Source organism: Artemia sp. Qi Xiang Cuo, chromosome 8 (genome assembly GCF_049724085.1).
Source record: "Artemia sp. Qi Xiang Cuo chromosome 8, ASM4972408v1, whole genome shotgun sequence".
Classification (NCBI taxonomy): Eukaryota; Metazoa; Arthropoda; class Branchiopoda; order Anostraca; family Artemiidae; genus Artemia; species Artemia sp. Qi Xiang Cuo.
In genome coordinates, this window is record NC_142801.1 from 61,546,175 (window position 1) to 61,566,266 (window position 20,092).

At 36.7% G+C, this 20,092-nt stretch overlaps 1 protein-coding gene across 1 annotated transcript in view; it reads right to left on the reverse strand.

Annotated features, from left to right (window-relative positions):
• Positions 1-19,638, reverse strand: part of LOC148949663 (5'-3' exonuclease PLD3-like) — a 185,917-nt gene extending 166,279 nt beyond the window's left edge. The window contains exon 1 of the mRNA XM_089093053.1: positions 19,622-19,638. The gene's annotated coding sequence lies outside the window, so the exon portion shown is untranslated. The remainder of the gene's footprint in view (positions 1-19,621) is intronic.
• Positions 19,639-20,092: the final 454 nt, after the last annotated feature.

The following is a 20,092-nucleotide window of genomic DNA, read 5'->3' on the forward strand; positions in this document are numbered from 1 at the left end:
AAAGACGCAATTATTCTAATTAAATAACGGTCAACTTGAAAGTCATTAGATAGTTTTTCTACTAGTATATTGTGGTTAATTAAATCAAAAGCTTTTTGCAAGTCAACAGCGATAACATTAAGCCAGGTATTGGGTTTTTCTAGTGTGTTACATAATTTCTAACAATTTGGGAATTTACCAGTAGAGGTAATTTTATTAAAAAGTAAGGACAAAGGCTCTGAGAGATTGTCGGCAAAAGGCTTTAATTAGTACAATCGGGGTGTCTAGTGGACAAGTACTGCACTTTTTAATGTTCTTAATTTTTGCCTCCACATCTGAGGGCAAAATAACGGGAAAATTGAGAGAGCACAAATCATAAGGAGTGTCAAAAGAGAGGGGAGGGAGGCTCTGAACTATGGAGGAAACTTTTTAATGTTCTTAATTTTCGCCTCCACATCTGAGGGCGAAATAACGGGAAAACTGAGAGAGCACAAATCATAAGGATTGTCAAAAGAAAGGGGAGGAAGGTTCTGAACTATTGAGGAAAGAAATTTGAAAAATGTCGTTTTTCCCCTTGAGAGCCAGCCAGTTTTCATTAGTAATTCAAGATCCAAATTAAAAGGAAATCATAGGAAATTGGGCGATAAGAGAACTCGGTAACATAAAAAGTATGACTAAAGCTAGTGAGAGGCTTCATTAATAAACAAAAATGGTAGCTTCCTCCTAATGGGGGGCAAAGGGACAGGAGGGGAATAGAAAGCCTGCATATTCTTGCAAATCAAATCAAGGGTAGAATTTCCTTTGGTTGTTGGTATTTTTACCATCTGTTTTAAGTTTAGGGAACTACAGAGGGAATTTAACTTCAGATCATTAGTATCACCTACTAAGAAAATACCGGCGTTCGGGAATGTCGGCACTTGCAGAGGACAAAGTCGGCACAACTAGGCCTATGCAGTTTCTGGTAGAATTGCTGTCTTTGTGCAGCGTTTTGATTTGGGAAATAATAGAACAGCAAAACACAATCAAATTAAAGGGATGTGGTAAAACTTTGGGTCTTACAGTTACCCAAATGATTTCATCGTAATCTGAGAGGTTGGTAGCATGAATTAATTTAGAAAAGAGACAATTATTTACATATAATAGTATTCCACCTCCTTTTTACCTAGGGGGTGATCATGCGGACAAAGTTTTATGAATTGGAAGTGGTTATTAATTTTCAATAAATCAGGGTTCTGTGCTTGGACCTCAGTTACGGCAATTACATCAATTTTGTGTACTTGACAGAGGGCCTTTAGTTTGACCAATTTGTCGAAATTTAGGCTTTCGGCGTTCGTAACAAGGAGCTTTGGGAAAATAAAACGGTTACTGAAGCGGGCAATTCTTTGTTTGTTAATAGTGGGAGCCAGTAGGGAGTGGGAGCAATGTAGATCTATCTTTTTGGGATGAAGGATGGGATTCGTTCGAGAAGCAGGACTAAAAGGCGGGACTTGACGGGGCTTCAGAGAAAACGAGGACAGCGGACAATTTATGGGGATATTATTAAGTTGGGATGGAACTACGGTGGAATGGAGATGATCTGTTAGACGGCTGTTACCTGATGGTGGGAATGGTGAATCACGTCTCTCAAGGAGTCGTTGGTTTGTGGGAGAGTGGGGAGGGTATAGGGCTACATTCTGTAAGAGGAGAGGGAAAGATGCTTCTGAGTCAGAGGAGGGGGAGGGAGAAGTAGCAAAGGGATGTTTTTGGCAAGGTAGGATAAGAAGGGATGGGTACTGACGTTTCTAAGAGGCCAGGTATACTATTAAAACGAGGATATTTCTTGTTCAAGCGTTCGGGACGGGAGCTGATTAAAAAAGGAGGGGGAGTGGGTAATCAGTAAGGGTTTGTTAATTGTTGAGCTGTGTTTGATGAACTTTGGTAGGATGTTTTTGCTTGGTTGCGGTGTACTAAAAAAGGATGGCCAAAGGGGGAGGAGTGACTTACAATTTATATCTTTTACAGATTGGTGCAATTTTCTTCCTGGGGGTAGATAAAAAGAAGGAGGAACCTTAACGTGAGCTTTAGTGCAACCAAAACAACGACCACTGGAAAAACGGTACAGATATTAACATGCTTAAAATTGCACTCAAGCATACTACATTTACCTAATAGGTAGGATTTACATAAATGTAACAAACTGCAATGGCTAGCTCTACAATTACCACTTAAGAATTTCTTACTAATGTTTGAGTAAGTATCACTTTCGGCCAGGTCAGGGATTGTAAGTAAGGTGATTCCGTTTATCGGAGCTGCGAGCAGCTGTTATAGCTGTATGATTATGCGAACAATTTTGGCCAAGTTTGCAATTTCCATGCTTGAAAAACTTGCAACTTTCTTTAGCACTACTATCACAATTATTTTTTGTAGAAACTTGCTTGAAGCATCATTGTGTCTAAAAGTATAGTCATCTCCTATTTTACATGAACCAGCCAAAATTATATTTGCACATTTACGTATGTGAGACAAAGGGTCTTTCTTATTCGTCAGATTATTCCCTTTCAATAATTTTAAAACAATTTTGGATGTCTGTAATAGGGTTAATGTCACTACAATTATTAGTAAAAATATAATTCTCCAAAGGTGAGACAGACAGATTAGTCAGCTCATGAATAATAGATGACTCTTCAGTATTTATAATCTGGCTGATCCAGTCGCTAACATTATCTGGATTTTTGACCTCTAATTAATGGGTGTAATTATTTTTGGGATTTGTCTTTGTCTTGCTGAGATGTGAGAAATGTCTTGCTGAGATGTCACAGACAGTGAGCGAGAGAAAATTCTCCAAATTTGCTTTAATGCCTCTTCTAACTTGTTTTTTTTTTTTTTAATTCTAACAAGGAAAACATTGGTTTGGGGAAGTCAGGTTCAATAATGCATGTTTCGGTTTGACACCCAAAATCTCTAAAAAGGGGATTCTAACCCGTAGAGTCATCATTTCGAATGCTTAAATAAGGTTCGGTATGGACTGATACCTCATGTTAGCCGGGGTATAGGTACCTAGTAGTGGCGCAAAGAACAGAAGAAGGGTTAACAGACATAGGGGGGTTATACTCAATCTGAATAGAAGCTTTCAGAGATAGGAATATCTGTTCTTGATAGGGGTATGGGGAAAATGATATCATCTTCTCTGACAGTAGGGGCAATTGTAATCCATTATTAAGCTCTTAAAGGATAGTGAACATCCTAGCTATTGAATTGGGAGAACGGGGGGTACGAGGAGAAGGTAGAGCAGGTGAATTTGAACGATTTACCTGTAAGATTGAACTGTTCTTTGAGGAACAATCAGGACACAACCAGTTATCAGTCCAATTAATTGCATCAATTTTTGCACACTTTTCAGTTCCTGTGTGAAATGAACAATTGCACCCTCCACATTTCACTGAGTTGGAAAACACTGTCAAAAAAAAGATTGGAGGGCACATAGGCCATCTTTTTAGATGCCCTTTCCCCTTAACACTGTCAGAAATTGTAAAGTGATTTTGCTCAGAATAGGGAAAAGGTATTGTAACCATACCTTCAGGGATACAATGCCCCCAAGGCAACAATTTTACATTAAACAAATTATCCTTCTTTAATTACAGGATTTCGCATAGGCAGCGCAATCGCGCTGCCTAAGTAAAGAACGATGTTGGCACAATGTATTATTTTTTTTTGGTCTTAGACCAGTGCACTTGGTATCGAAGGAGTTGAAGAAACTTTAAAAAGGGCTCATTCGATTGGAAATTGGAGTGGCTAGTGCCCTTTTTAATAGTCGAAAGTGATTGGAAGGCAGCTAGCATCCCTTCCACGCCCACCATTTCCCCAAATTCATGAAATTGAAATTTTGAGATAGCCATTTTGTTCAACGTAACTGATTTCCAGATAGAAATAATATTTTTGAGGAGGACACTCCACCACAGCCCTCAGAACAAGGGTTGTAAGTTATGCCCTTGGGACATATAAGATTTTTATAGAAAGCGTTGTTGTAGAAACTAGAATAAAGGCTCACTCAATTGGAAATCCTAAAGGCTACTGCCCTTTTTAATAGTCGAAAGTGATTAGAGGGCAACTCACCCACCCCTCACGCCCACCTTTACCCCAAACACATCCAATCAAAATTTTGAGACAGCCATTTTGTTCAACGTAGTTGAAAGTCCTGAAAATTAGGTCTTTGAGGATGACAACCCCCACCCCACAACCCCCAGGGCAAGGGTTATAAATTATGCCCTGGGGGCATATAATGTTTTCATAGAAAGCGTTGTCGTAGAAACTTCAAAACGGGCTCAATCGATTGGAAATTGAAATGACAAGTGCTCTTTCTAATAGGTCAAAAGTGATTGCAAGACAACTAACACCCCTTCCACACCCACCATTTATCCAAACACATCCAAATAAAATTTTGAGATAACAATTTTGTTCAACGTAGTTGAAAGTTCTGGAAATTAGGTATTTGAGGATGGTACCGCCCTCAGAGCCCTCAGGGCAAGGGTTAAAAGTTATACCCGGGGGCATATCAGGAATTTATTGAAGGCTCTGTCGTAGAAACTTGAAAAAGTTCGCAAAAAAAGACAAAAATTACTGTCAGGGCCTGACAAACACATAGACAGAGAAATGAATAGTTTTTATTCCCGTTGATTTTGAATTGAAGTTATTAAGTATTTTGCAGTAGATTGCATCAAGACATGGTTAATTATAAAAAGAGAAAAGCCAAGACAGAAAGTCCAAGTAATTGAGAGGCAAATGTTTAAATGGCTGTGGTATGGGTAAATGGCGGGAGTAAGCATGACTCTCCTAATGGACACATACTGGTTTGTTAGTTTTTCGAAAGGTACGCCTGCCTAGAGTCTCAGGCATGTTGACCAAGAATTTAAAATTGACATAGGACCGTTAGATTGCCTGGAATGCGAGACAAACAAGGCATGCCTAACTATGGTCTTAAGAAGGTTGACCAAGAATTTAGAATTGACATAGGACCATTAACTTGCTTGAAATAACAGGCAAACAATCTTTATCTTCCAAATAGTACCTATTTGTTGCCTAAGCTCACCCCACATTCTGAGAAAATTCCAATTTTTCACAAATTTTTCCAATTTTTGGGTCATTTATCCGAGACTCTGGGCAGGTTGGCGACCCCAAATATTGTCCCAAATTCCTCTCTCAATTTAGCACTTGTTCACCAATGCCCACCGTCTCCAATCACTTTCCAACTAGTATCTATTCATTGCCTCAGCTCGGTCCATGGCTAGTGCCCTTTTTAATAGTCAAAGTGATTGGAGGGCCACTAACCCCCCTCTCGCGCCCACCTTTCCCCAAACGCATACAATCAAAAATTTTAATAGCCGTTTTGTTCAACGGAGTTGAAAGTTTTGGAAATTAGGTCTTTAAGGATGACACCCCCCCCCCCCAAACCCTCAAGGCAAGGGTTGTAAGCGATGCCCTGGGGGCATATAAGGTCTTTATAGAAAACTTTGTTGTAGAAACTTCAAAAAAGGCTCATTCCATTGGAAACTGAAATGGTTAGGGCCCTTTCCAATAGTCAAAAGTAATTGGAATGCGATTAGCACCCCTCTCACGCCCATCTTTTCCCCAGACAAATCCAATCAAAATTTTGAGATAGCCATTTTGTTCAATGTAGATGAAAGTTCTGGATATTAGGTCTGTGAGGATAACACTCCCCCAGAGCCCGCAGGGCTAAGGTTGTAAGTTATGCCCTGAGGGCATATAATTCTCTTATAGAAAGTGTTGTCGTAAAAATTTCAAAAAAGGCTCAGACAATTAGAAATTGAAAGGGCCAGTGCCCTTTTTAATAGGCTAGCCGAAAATGATTGAAGGGCAACTAATCTCCCTCTCACGCCTACCATCTGGGGCATATTAAGTTTTTATGTAGCGTTTTAATAGAAACTTCGAAGGGCTAGTGCTCTTTTCAATAGTCAAAAGTGATTGGAGGATAACTAACACCCCTCCCATGCCCACCATTTCTCCAAAAACATCCAATAAAAATTTTGAGATAGCCATTTTGTTCAACGTAGTTGAAAAGTCCACAAATTATGTCTTTGAGGATGACACTCCCTCCACATTCCTCAGTGCAAGGGTTGTAAGTTATACCCTGGGGACATATAAGGTTTTATAGAAAGCGTTGTCATAGAAACTTCAAAAAAGGCTCATTCCACTGGAAATTGAAAGCGTTAGTGCCCTATTTAATAGTCAAAAGTGATTGGAGGGCAACTGATGCCCCTCTAAAGCCCACTATTTCCCCAAACACTTCAAATCAAAAATTTAAGATAGAAATTTTGGTCAATGTAGTTGACAGCTTTGTAAATTAGGTATTTGCCAGCGTTGTCGTAGAAACTTCAAAAAGGACTCATTCAATTGGGAATTGAGAGAGCTAGTGCCCTTACTAATAGTCAAAAGCGATTGGAGGGTGAATGCAGCCCCCCCCATACCCATCTTTATGCCAAACACTTCCGATCAACATTTTGATATAGCAATTCTGTTGAACGTAGTTGAAGGGTCTGGAAATTATGTTTTTGAGTATGACAACCCCCAGCAGCCCTCAGGGCTAAGGTTGTAAGTTATGTCCTGGGGGCATATAATTTCATATAGAAAGTGTTGTCGTAAAAACTTCAAAAAAGGCTTTTTCGATTGGAAATTGGGAGGGCTATTGCCCTTTTTAATAGTCGAAAGTAATCAGAAGGAGAATCCTTCCTCCAAAGCCCATCATTTCCCTAAACATTTCCGATCAACATTTTGATATGGCCATTTTGTTCAACGTAGTTGATAGGTCTGGGAATTAAGTCTTTGAGGATGAAAACCTTCCCTTCATAGCACTCATGACAAGGGTTGTAAATTATGCCCTTGGGGCATATAACGTTTTTATAGAAAATTTTGTCAAGGAAGCTTCAAAAAGAGCTCATTCGAATGCAAATTGAGATGACTAGTGCCTTTTTTATTAGTTGAAAGCCATCAGATGGCAAATGTCTCCCTCCACGCCTATCATTTCCCCAAACACTGCCAATAAAAATTTTGATATAGCCATTTTGTTAATCCTATCAGAAAGGTCTGGAAATTATGTCTTTGAGGATAAAAAATCCCCTCAGCCCTCAGGGCAAGGGTTGTAATTTGTACCCTAGGAACATATAGGGTTTTTATAGAAAGTGTGGTATAAACTTCGAAGGGGGCTCATTGGATTGGTAATCAGACAATCTAAATATCATATAACAAGGCTTTTGGGGTTGAAACAAACCCCAGAGATCAGGGTCAAGGGTTGTAAATTATGCCCAGGGGGTATTGAAGGTTTTCATGGAAAGGATACTTGTTTAACTTCAGAAGAGGCTCAGTCTTTCTCCCTGAAAAAGACTATATCAATATGAAACAAACAAAAATTAATCAAAAGAACTTTTTGCACAAAATAAGTTTTTCAAAAAAAAAGTAAAGAACTCCATTAAACCAAGAATGAACAAAAATAGAATCAGATAATCTACCAAGCATACAACTACCACAAATCAGTATCAATAAATAAATGAAACCCAAAACAAACAGAAATTAAAATAAGTCAAACTCAAAACGAGAAGAAATTAATCTGACTCTAAACCCTATGCTTTCTAAAAGCCAGAATATAATTTGTACTTTACTGAAAAAAAAATTATTTTAAATGTTTTCACCTATAACTTTAAGAAAACGAAAATTAATTAAGACTTTTAAGAATAAATTTCATAATGTGTATATTAAAGTTGAATAGCACATTTTTTTTCAGTAAATCTATTTGATTTATTTCATGAAAGTACAAATTATATTCTAGGTTTTAGATACCATGGTGTTTAGGACCTTTCTCATACTAGTTTTTGCTCGTTTTAACTTTGAATTATTTTAAATTCTGTTTGTTTTGGGTTTCATTTATTTATTGATACTGATTTGTGGTAGTTGTATGCTTGGTAAATTATTTGATTCTATTTTTTCTCATTTTTGGTTTAATGGAGTTCTATTTTTTTTTGAAAAACTTATTTTGTGCAAAAAGTTTTTTTGATTAATCAAAGGCAGCGCAATCGCGCTGCCTAGGTAAAGAACGATGTTGGCACAATGTATTATTATTTGTTTTTTTCCTTTAGACCAGGGCACTTCGTATCGAAGGAGTTGTCATAGAAACTTCGAAAAGGGCTCATTCGATTGGAAATTGGAGTGGCTAGTGCCCTTTTAAATAGTCAAAATTAACTGGAAGGCAACTAACACACTTCTATGCCCACCATTTCCCCAAACACAACCAATCAAAATTTTGAGATTGCCATTTTGTTCAGCATAGTTGATTTCCAGATAGAAATTTTATTTTTGAGGAGGACACTCCCTCACACTCCTCAGGGCAAGGGTTGTAAGTTAAGCCCTGGCGGCATATAAGGTTTTTATAGAAAGCGTTGTCATAGGAACTTCAAAAAAGGCTTGTTAAGTTGAAAATTCAAAGGGCTAGTGCCCTTTCTAATAGTCAAAAGTAATTGGAATGCGATTAACACCCCTCTCACGCCCATCTTTTCCCCAGACAAATCCAATCAAAATTTTGAGATAGCCATTTTGTTCAATGTAGATGAAAGTTCTGGATATTAGGTCTGTGAGGATAACGCTCCCCCAGAGGCCGCAGGGCTAAGGTTGTAAGTTATGCCCTGAGGGCATATAAATTTTTATTATAGAAAATGTTGTCGTAGAAACTTCAAAAAAGGCTCAGTCAATTAGAAATTGAAAGGGCCAGTGCCCTTTTTAATAGGCTCGCCGAAAATGATTGAAGGGCAACTAATCTCCCTCTCACGCCCACCATCTGGGGCATATTAGGTTTTTATGTAGCGTTTTAATAGAAACTTCGAAGGGCTAGTGCTCTTTTTAATATTCAAAAGTGATTGAAGGAAAAATAACAGCCCTCCCACTCCTAGCGGCTCTCAGAAAACATCTCATCTACTTTTTCAGATTGAAAATTTTGCCAACAGTGTTTAAAAGTACAGAAACAGTTTCTGTGAGGAAGAAACTTCCCCCATAGTCATGCGCGCACGAAGGGTAATTGATACACTTCTGGCATATACGGATTTATAGACAGCATTGTAGTAGAAACTTCAAAAAGGGCTCATTCCACTGGAAATTGAAAGCGTTAGCACCCTATGTATTAGTCGAAAGTAATTTACAGACAACTAACGCTCTTTTCGCACCTACTATTTCCCCAAACACATCCATTCAAAATGTTTAGATATACATTATGTTCATCGTAGTTGAAAATTCTGGACATTGGGTCTCTACCAGCCTTGTCATATAAAATTCAAAGAGGACTCATTCAATTGGGAATGGAGAGGGCTAGTGCCTTTACTAATAGTCAAAATCGATTGGAGGGCGAATGCCCCCCCCCCCCCATACCCATCTTTATGCCAAACACTTCCGATCAACATTTTGGTATAGCAATTCTGTTGAACGTAGTTGAAGGGTCTGGAAATTATATTTTTGAGTATGACACCCTCCCCCCAGCAGCCCTTAGGGCTAAGGTTGTAAGTTCTGTCCTTGGGGCATATAATCTCATATAGAAAGTGTTGTCGTAAAAACTTCAAAAAAGGCTCTTTCGATTTGAAATTGAGAGGGTTATTGCCCTTTTTAATAGTCGAAAGTAATCAGAAGGAGAATCCTTTCTCCAAAGCCCATCATTTCCCCAAACATTTCCAACATTTTGATGTGGCCATTTTGTTCAACCTAGTTAAAAGGTCTGGAATTTAAGTCTGAGGATGAAAACCTTCCCTTCATAGCACTCATGACAAGGGTTGTAAATTATGCCCTTGGGGCATATAACGTTTTTATAGAAAATTTTGTCAAGGAAGCTTCAAAAAGAGCTCATTCGAATGCAAATTGAGATGACTAGTGCCTTTTTTATTAGTTGAAAGCCATCAGATGGCAAATGTCTCCCTCCACGCCTATCATTTCCCCAAGCGCTTCCAATAAAAATTTTGAGATTGCTATTTTGTTAAGCCTATCAGAAAGGTCTGAAAATTATGTCTTTGAGGATAACAAAATCCCCCCAGCCCTCCGGGAAAGGGTTGTAAGTTGTGCCCTAGGGGCATATAAGGTTCTTATAGAAAGTGTGGTATAAACTTCGAAGGGGGCTCATTGGATTGGTAATCAGACAATCTAAATATCATATAACAAGGCTTTTGGGGTTGAAACAAACCCCAGTGATTAGGGTCAAGGGTTGTAAATTATGCCCAGGGGGTATTAAAGGTTTTTATGGAAGGGATACTTGTTTAACTTCAGAAGAGCCTCAGTATTTCTCCCTGAAAAAGACTATATCAAAATGAAACAAACAAAAATTAATCAAAAGAACTTTTAGCACAAAATAAGTTTTTCAAAAAAACAGTAAAGAACTCCATTAAACCAAGAATGAGCAAATATAGAATCAGATAATCTACCAAGCATACAATTACCACCAGTATCAATAAATAAATGAAACCCAAAACAAACAGAAATTAAAATAAGTCAAACTCAAAACGAGAAGAAATTAATCTGACTCTAAACCCTATGCTTTCTAAAAGCCAGAATATAATTTGTACTTTACTGAAAATAAAATTATTTTAAGTGGTTTTACTTTTAACCTTAAGGAAACGAAAATTATTTGGGATTTTTAGGAATAAATATCAGTAAGTGCATAATAAACTTGAAATACACATTTTTTTTCAATAAATTCAGTTGAATTTATTTCAGTAAAGTACTCTATATATTTCGACTTTTAGATAGCATGGTTTTTAGGACCCTACTGAGACTAGTTTTTGATAGTTTTGACTTTGAATGATTTTAATTTCTGTTTGTTTTGGGTTTCATTTATTTATTGATACTGATTTGTGGTAGTTGTATGCTTGGTAAATTATTTGATTCTATTTTTTCTCATTTTTGGTTTAATGGAGTTCTATTCTTTTATTGAAAAACTTATTTTGTACAAAAAGTTTTTTTGATTAATCAAAGGCAGCGCAATCGCGCTGCCTAGGTAAAGAACGATGTTGGCACAATGTATTATTATTTGTTTTTTTCCTTTAGACCAGGGCACTTCGTATCGAAGGATTTGTCATAGGAACTTCAAAAAGGGTCATTCGATTGGAAATTGGAGTGGCTTGTGCCCTTTTCAATAGTCAAAATTAACTGATAGGCAACTAACACACTTCTATGCCTACCATTTCCTCAAACACGACCAATCAAAATTTTGAGACTGCCATTTTGTTCAGCATAGTTGATTTCCAGATATAAATTTTATTTTTGAGGAGGACACTCCCCCACTCCCCTCAGGGCAAGGGTTGTAAGTTAAGCCCTGGGGGCATATAAGGTTTTTATAGAAAGTGTTGTCATAGGAACTTCAAAAAAGGCTTGTTAAGTTGAAAATTCAAAGGGCTAGTGCCCTTTCTAATAGTCAAAAGTAATTGGAATGCAATTAACACCCCTCTCATGCCCATCTTTTCCCCAAACAAATCCAATCAAAATTTTGAGATAGCTATTTTGTTCAACGTAGTTAAAAGTTCTGGACATTAGGTATTTGATGATGGCATCCCACCCACAGCCCTCATGGCAAGGGTTGTAAGTTATGCCCTGGGGGGGCATATAAGGTTTTTTTTTATAGAAAGCCTTGTCATAGAAAATTCAAAAAGGAATTATTTGATTAAAAATTGAAATGGCTAGTGCCCTTTTTAATAGTCGAAAGTGATTGGAGGGCCAGTAACCCCCCTCTCATGTCCACTATTTCCCCAAAAAAATCCAATCAAAATTTTGAGATAACCATTTTGTTCAACGTAGTTGAAATATTTGGAAATTATGTCTTTGAGGTTGACAACCCCCTCACAGCCCTCAGGGCAAGGGTTGTAAGTTATGCCCTGGGGCATATAAGGTTTTTATAGAAAGCGTCTTCTTAGAAAAGGGCTCATTCGATTGGAAATTGAAAGGGCTAGTGCCCTTTTTAATAGTCGGAAGTGATTGGAGGGCAACTAAACCCCTCTCACGCCCACCATTTCCCCAAACACATCCAATCAAAATTATGAAATAGCAATTTTCGTCAGTTTAGTTGAAAGTTCTGGAAATTATGTTTTTGAGGATGACCCCCCCCCCCCCAAGCCCTCACGGCAAGAGATGTAAGTTCTGCCCTGGGGACGTATAAAGTTTTTATTGAAAGCACTGTCTTAGAAACTTCAAAAGACCTATTTGATTGAAAATTGAAAGGGCTAGTGCCTTTTTTAATAGTTGAAAGTCATTGGTGAGCAACTAACGCCCCTCTCACGCCCACCATTTCCCCAAACACATCAAATCAAAATTTTGAGACAGCTGTTTTGTTTAACATAGTTGCAAGTTGTGGAAATTAGGTCTTTGAGGATGACAACCCCCTCATTGCTCTCAGGGCAAGGGTTGTAATTTATGCCCTGGTGGCATATAAGGTGTTTATAGAAAGTGTTGTCATAGAAACTCAAAAAAGGCTCATTTGATAGGAAATTGAAAGGGCTAGTGGGCTTTTTAAAAGTCAAAAGTGATTGGAAAACTTGGCATTTTTATAGTAATGATCGATTTGGGTACAATGTATTATTGTTTTTTTTTTTTTAGACCAGGACATTTCATATCTAAGGAGTTGTTGTAGGATCTTCGAAAAGGGTTCAATCAATTGGAAACAGAAAGGGCTAATGCCCTTTTTAATAGTCGAAATTGATTGGAGGGCAACTAATCCCCCTCCCATGCCCACCCTCCCATTTGCCCATTATGTTTAAAAACTAATTGCTGCCTTAAGATTAAATCAAAATGCAAAACTAAATTAAAATCTACTATTTGTGTTCAGATTTTTAAAAGGGTGTATGCTGTTAAAAATTGCTGAAAACTTTTCTCCAGCTTACAAATAGCAGGCCAAGCTATAAAGTCTTAAAAAACGAAATGATTTAAAGTATTATTTTCTTTTTCCCTGAAAAGACTATGTCAGTATAAAACGAACAGAAATTAATTCAAAAAAAAATTCTCCACAAAATAAGTTTTCAAAGAAAAGTAAAGAACTCCATTAAATAAAAAATGAACAAAAATAAAATAAAATAATCTACCAAGTGTGAAACTACCACAAATCAGAACCAATAAATAAATTACACCCAAAACGAACAGAAATTACAATAAATAACTGAGTCAAACTCAAAACAAGCAGAAATTAACATAAGTTAGGCTCAAAACCCCTATGCCTTCCCAAGGCCAGAACATAATATGCACTTTACTGAAAAAAAAAATACAAATGAATGTGCATTTTCAGTTTAATATACATATACTGATATTTAGTAATCAAAATGCTAATATTATTTGATTTATCAAAGTTATAAAAGTAAAAACATTTATATTTTTTCAGTGAAGTGCAAATTATGTTCTGGCCTTGGGAAAGCATAGGGGTTTTGAGCCCTACTTATGTTAATTTCTGCTCGGTTTGAGTTTGACTTGGTTATTTATTGTAATTTCTGTTCGTTTTGGGTTTCATTTATTTATCAAAGATGATTTGTGGTAGTTTCACGCTTGGTAGATTATTTGATTTTATTTCGCTCATTTTTGGTTTAATGGAGTTCTTTACTTTTTTTTGAAAAACTTATTTTGTGGAAAAAAGTTTTTTTAATTAATTTTTGGGAAAATGGAGAATGTTTTATTCCGAGTGTGTTCAGAAAAGTTAAGGGTATTAAGAGTAAACTTTGAGGAATGTTGAGGGGCATGTTTAACTAAATCAAAAGATACAATGAGCATCCAATTAAAAAAAAAAAAAATCAGTATCTTGAGTACAGCTATGGATATTAAGTTTAAATATTCAGGGAATGTTGAAAAATGGTTGGAGGGCAAGCAGTCCTACTCCTGTGCTCTTTTTAGCTGCAATTTCCCTAAAGACATTTTATGAAAATTTTGGAATGGCCATCTTGTTCAAAATAGTCAGAAATTTAAATAACTATGCTTCCAGGGATGAAAAAAAACCAAAGCCCCTGGGGCAAGTATTGCCCACTGATCATATATAAGATTGATTATTGGGAAAAGGGAGCATGTTGGATTCTGAGTCTCCAAAAAGGCCAGGGGTATAGGGTAAAACCTTTAGAAAATGTAGAGCAGGATGTCAAACAAAATCAAAACACACTATGTGCAGGAGGGGTGTCAAAAGAGTACAATAGACAAAATCTAAGGAATGGCTAAGGGTATTAAGTTGGAAATTTAAATCCCTGTTGAGAGGAACAGAAGTTGAAAAGGAAACCATTGAAAAACACACAGAGCGCAACCATACCTCCTGATCTTACCCTTTTTGATGCTCCCTTTTACTTTGATAAAATATGTGAAGGTGAAGCCTAATAGCTATGCCTCCAGAGATACCATATCCCCACAGCCCCAAGGAAGGATTGTAAACTGTCCGATTTGTCCATTCTTAACTACAGCATTTATCATTAGGAAACATAACCTGAATCAAATTGGTCACTACTAGGACACAAGAACACTACTACTCCCCCCCCCCCTTTACCAATAACAAAAGGTGTAGACAAAATATATACATGGGAACCAAGATGGATTAGACAGTAATCTCCAAAAACTAATTCAATTTTCATCTAAAGGCTCAATGGGGTTTAGCAAATTAGACCACTGAAACATACTCTCTTAGACATCTTACTCCTCCACTGCACACAGACTTCCTATGCCCCCTTAATAATATATCAATGTGTTATGAAGCAAATCACTTCAGTTAAATAAAGCATTAATATAAATGCCAGAAACTTTCTTGTGCAATAAGAAGCAGGGAGGGTCACCCTGCAGCACCCTTGTCGACATTACCCACATTTTTCCATGGAGAAACCCTGCAAGACAATCTGATTCCCACTGAAAATTTCCCCAGTAAAATTCTTTCTATATGTAAAATTGTGCATCCAAAGAGAAAGAAAGACAAATAAAGAGAATCCTAAAGAGGAATTCAGGGAAATTCTTCCAAGAAAATTTACTCACTGCTGAAAATTTCCTCCTGGGGAATCCCCCCCCCCCGGCCGCAAATGTCCATATGTTTCCCAATTACAAATACCAAATGTAAATAGGCTAATGGAAAAAATACAAAACTTACAGCCGTTTCCCTATGGACTGTGGGGGGCTATGTCATCCCCAGGGGCATATCTATTGGATCTTTCAATTATGATCATTCAAATGGCAATCTAAAAATTTCATTTAGATGTCTTGGGGAGAACAGGGACATGGGAAGGGGGCTAGCTCCGCTTCATTCTGTTTGGTCACTTAAACAGGCACTTAGACTTTAATTTTTGTTTCAATAAGCCCTCTCCTGATCTTTTAGGACCCTTGGGATGAAACATCACCCCTGGGGGAAACAAAAAACAACACACATCCATCATCTCTAAATAGCAACAATGACTGCACTGCCTTTCCATCATAAAAACAACAAACTTGACTGTTTTAATTTTTCAATTTCTGTTTTCAAGATCCCATTTTATTGTAAGTTTTATTTCATTTATATATGTAGTTTACTGATTGATACTATCAAGTTTAGTCTGAAATAATACGGCTGCTACAATCACAATCAAGTGGGGATTTGAAGATCATCTTACCTTAAAAATTTACCTTAAATTGCACCTTTGAGCAAATTTATGGATTTTCATCTTTGTAATGCAAGGATTGTCTTCATTGGTCTTTTTTTCATCCTAGATGTTAAGAGAATGCACACTTAATTGAGCATTCATTCATAATGACCTCATTAGTATACATGATATTGATTATATTCAGAACTTTCTGGCTTACTGTAATATTCTTGACATTTGCCTATAGAACTAATTGGAGAGAAGAAAACATGTTAAGAAGCAATTCTTACTTCATAGTATGCAGAATGATCATAGTTAACACATTTTGCATGCAACCTTGCTATGCATTGGAAGAAATATACAATTTGGGCTATTTATTTGCACATCATGCTGGGGATAAAATATAGTGGGGATGCATGCAAAATGGGTTAACTATGACTATTCTGCATATTATGAAGGAAGAATTATTTTCAGAAGATAGGAAATATGTAGCCTAATTTAGGTTATATATTTGCACATTAGGAGGGGGTTGGGGGTAAAGTATAATGAGGCTGCATGCAAAACATGTTTGGTCTGTTAACTATGATTATTCTGAATATTATGAAGAAAGAACAGTTTTCTTAACATGTTTCCTTCTCTCCAGTCAGTTCTCTAGGCAAATACCATACTTTCTTCCAGACCAAATAAAATCAAGCTTTTTGGTTTTTCTATTAGCCTAGGTCTTCAAGTCTACCCTCTGTTGCTTGACTTGTGACTGAAGAAACCTACTGGTTACATGTTATTGCCTACTGATCTGACTAGGAATTTTACTGATTAGGGTCTAATTCTTTTTTATTCAAGAAATAGCTTGCGAGTTGGCCAAAATAACCTTATTCTTTAGATCCGACTTGGAACACTTCAAAAATGTTTATAGGCTACAACTTTTACTCAGATGTCTGAGATGCCATTTTTCACCTATATTCATTTAAGTGTTTTTCCTTTATTTTTGTGGAAGCTAATGTAGAAGTTAAATCCTTTTTATCATTTTGTTTTGCTCTACTATAGGCTATTCTTTGTTTAGATTGTGGGTAGCCTAATTAAATGATTATTACTATTCTTACTGGAGAGGTAGAGCTCAATCCTTGAGTAATACTTTAAGTGTATCTAATCTATGTTACACTTTGTAGCAAAAACTTTGGTTCTATAGCCTAATCTAGCCTTTAAGAATGGTAAGTTGATTACATGCTGCCAAGCTTAAAGAGAAGTCTGCTCTGGATCCTCAATTTTCTATATATGTGATCTCAATGTGTTCAGTTATTTGATGACTCTGATAGCAATATTCTTTCTTCATCTAAGCATGTTTTGAGTGGAGTTCCTCCTGGAAGTGTTTTGGGTGTGACTCATGGAAGTGTTTACACTTTTTAACATCTTCATCAATGATGCTCCTTCCACTGTCAGCAGTAAACCAACACTCTATGCTGACAACCTGAATCTGATTGGACCAGCCTTGTTCTGTGAAGATCATGCCCTTCAACAGAACAATCTTTGAATGCTTGATCAATAGGATGAAGTTTGGCTTTTTAAATTTAATGCAAGTGTTACACTTTGGAAGTGTTACACGTTAATGGCAACATGAAGCTTATTGGACCATCCTTGTTCTGTGAAGACCATGCTCTTCAACAGAATAATCTTGGAATGCTTGATCAATGGGCTAAAGCTTGGCTTCTTAAATTTAATGGAAGTGTGTACACTTTTTAACATCTTCATCAATGATGCTCCTTCTACTATCAGTAGTAAACTAACAATCTATGCTGACAACCTGAAGCTCATTAGACCATCCTTGTTCTGTGAAGATCATGCCCTTCAACAGAATAATTTTGGAATGTTTGATCAATGGGCTGAAGCTTGGCTTCTTAAATTTAATGGAAGTGTTATACTTTAATGGAAGTGTTTACACTTTTAACATCATCAATGATGCTCCTTCCACTATCAGCAGTAAACTAACAATACACTGAAGCTCATTGGACCCTCCTTGTTCTGTGAAGATCATGCCCTTCAACAGAATAATCTTGGAATGCTTGATCAATGGGCTGAAGCTTGGCTTCTTAAATGTAATGGAACTGTTACACTTTAATGGAAGTGTTACACTTTAATGAAAGTGTTACACTTTAATGGAAGTGTTTACACTTTTTAACATCTTCATCAATGATGCTCCTTCCACTATCAGCAGTAAACTAACACTCTATGTTGACAACCTGTACCTTATTGGACCAGCCTTGTTCTGTGAAGATCATACTCTTCAAAAGAATAAACTTGGAATGCTTGATCAATGGGCTGAAGCTTGGCTTTTTAAATTCAATGTTGTCAACTAACATGTCATTCACTTTGTCAAAATGAACCCTTGTTGCTCTTATTTTTTCTCAGGTCACCCACTTTTCTCTGTAAATACTGAGTAAAATCTTAGAATCACAACTGATAATGAATTAAAATTCAGCACTCATACTGAGAAGTCTCCTGCTGGTGCTAGTTCAACCATGGGGCTGATTAAGTGCACTCTTTCTACTTGTTCCCCTAAAGTCATTAGTCTTCTATATAAGGTACTTGTACATCCTAAGCTTGAAGTTGGAATATTTCTAGCCTCTCCTTATTTTCAAAAAGATGTAAAAGTGTTGGAAGATGTGCAGAGGCATGCACTAATGTGATATCTGGCATGTGGGAACTTTCCTACCCTACAAGACTAGCAAAGTTGAAACTCCCAACACTCATATACAGGAGAAATAGAGGTGATGCCACTTTAATCTATAAGTTTATTAAGGCTAATACACTCCCAGCATGATTTCCCACTGTTGGTCCTAACTCAGGAACTAGAGGTTATCAGTTGAAACTTGTTGAACAGCCTAACCTATCCAGAGTCTACATTCCATTCTTTTCATCAAGAATTGTCAACAGTTAGAATAAACAGGTAAAATTCTAGTTTAGCAAGTTTTGGCTACCTTGGAAAGGGGTTTGGTTAGGAAAATGAAACTTTCAAGGATGGGTCTACAGGCTAACGTATGCCCTTGTAAGGTATATTGAAGTACCTACCTTCACTTCTTCTCTCTCTAGAAGGTCCTGAAATTTGCCTACATGACAGGTGACCTATTAAAATTTTGACAAAACAACATTTTACCTTAGTTCTGAAAATACAATTCCTATTGTTTGAGTAGAATTTAAGCCATATCAATCTTGTTGTTTTTTTACATAGTTTAGGAAATGTATTTGTATATCTTTAAAACCTTATTAATTGGGATTGAGCAAAGTTGTGAAGCTTAAAACAATTTTCTTGTACTTCATTTAAGCAAAGATCTATTTTGCAAAGTTTCACTTTTATAACACACAGATTTTTAAGGTTTCTCAAAGGTCAGGTCCTTCTAGAATGAAAAGGAGTAGAAGTAGGTAGGCCTACTTCAAAATGGCTTCTTGGGACATACTTTAGCCTGTAGACCCATCCCTGAAAGTTTCATTTTCCTAACCTACTCTCTTTCCAAGATAGCCAAAAGTAGATAAAGTAGAATTTTACCAAATAAACTCTCTGAAGAAACTGTGACTACTAAATCTGTGGACATCTTCAAACAAAGACTGGATAATGAGTGATCCTCTAGGGAGTGTAAACTCAACTGGGAAGCTATGGATCATCACACTGTATCTGGTCACTAAAGAGCCATGAATACAACTAAAATTGTCAACTCTGAAGCTTCAGCCTACAAGGAGAAATCCTTAGATTGCTCCAAGCTACAATTTCATTCAATTTTCTAGGTCACCTTTTAATTTTTTACACATTTTTACCATATTGATTGTCATTTTTAGAGGAAAGAGATCAAACTTAAATACAAATTCAGAATATGGTAATCCTCTTGATAAGCAAAATGGCTTAGATGTTCTGATCTACATTAGCCTATAAGGATATTACACATCCCCAATGAAAAATGTAGCCTGTTAATGAGGCCTATATACAGCATTATAGATGGATATATTTCCTAGTCATCCAGCTCTGGTGCAATTGAATTTAAAGGCAATATATGCTAATATTCTATTAGCCTAAAGATGGTCTTTACGATGTCATGATTCTTCATTTTAAATATCTTGCTTAGTTCAGCACAGGGTTGCCAAATTTTTAGTCAATGAATATTGAGCATCCAAAATTGTGCATCCAAGTCTTGAGCATCCAAAATTGTGTCCTTTTCAGCTATATTATGTCCATATTTTGTCTAATATGTCCATCTTGAAATCGCAGAAACTAGTTTTTTTTTACGACCTGTTAACCTCTTTCAAAGTGGTCAATTAACATTGAATAAAACGAAAAATATTCATTTAGTTCATCCATAAAAAATGAACTAGTGTGAAAGCACGAAAGTCATAAGAACATGTAAACAGTAAAAAAAACTAACTGTCGGAGCTTAAGGCTCATCTTCCTGCAAGCGTTCCGTTTTACAGGTATGGTCGGCATGAGGGTCAGCATTTTCACTTCTTTTGGTAGCTTTTCGCCAATCAAAGTATTTCTTGTGCATTTCATAAGGTACAATCCA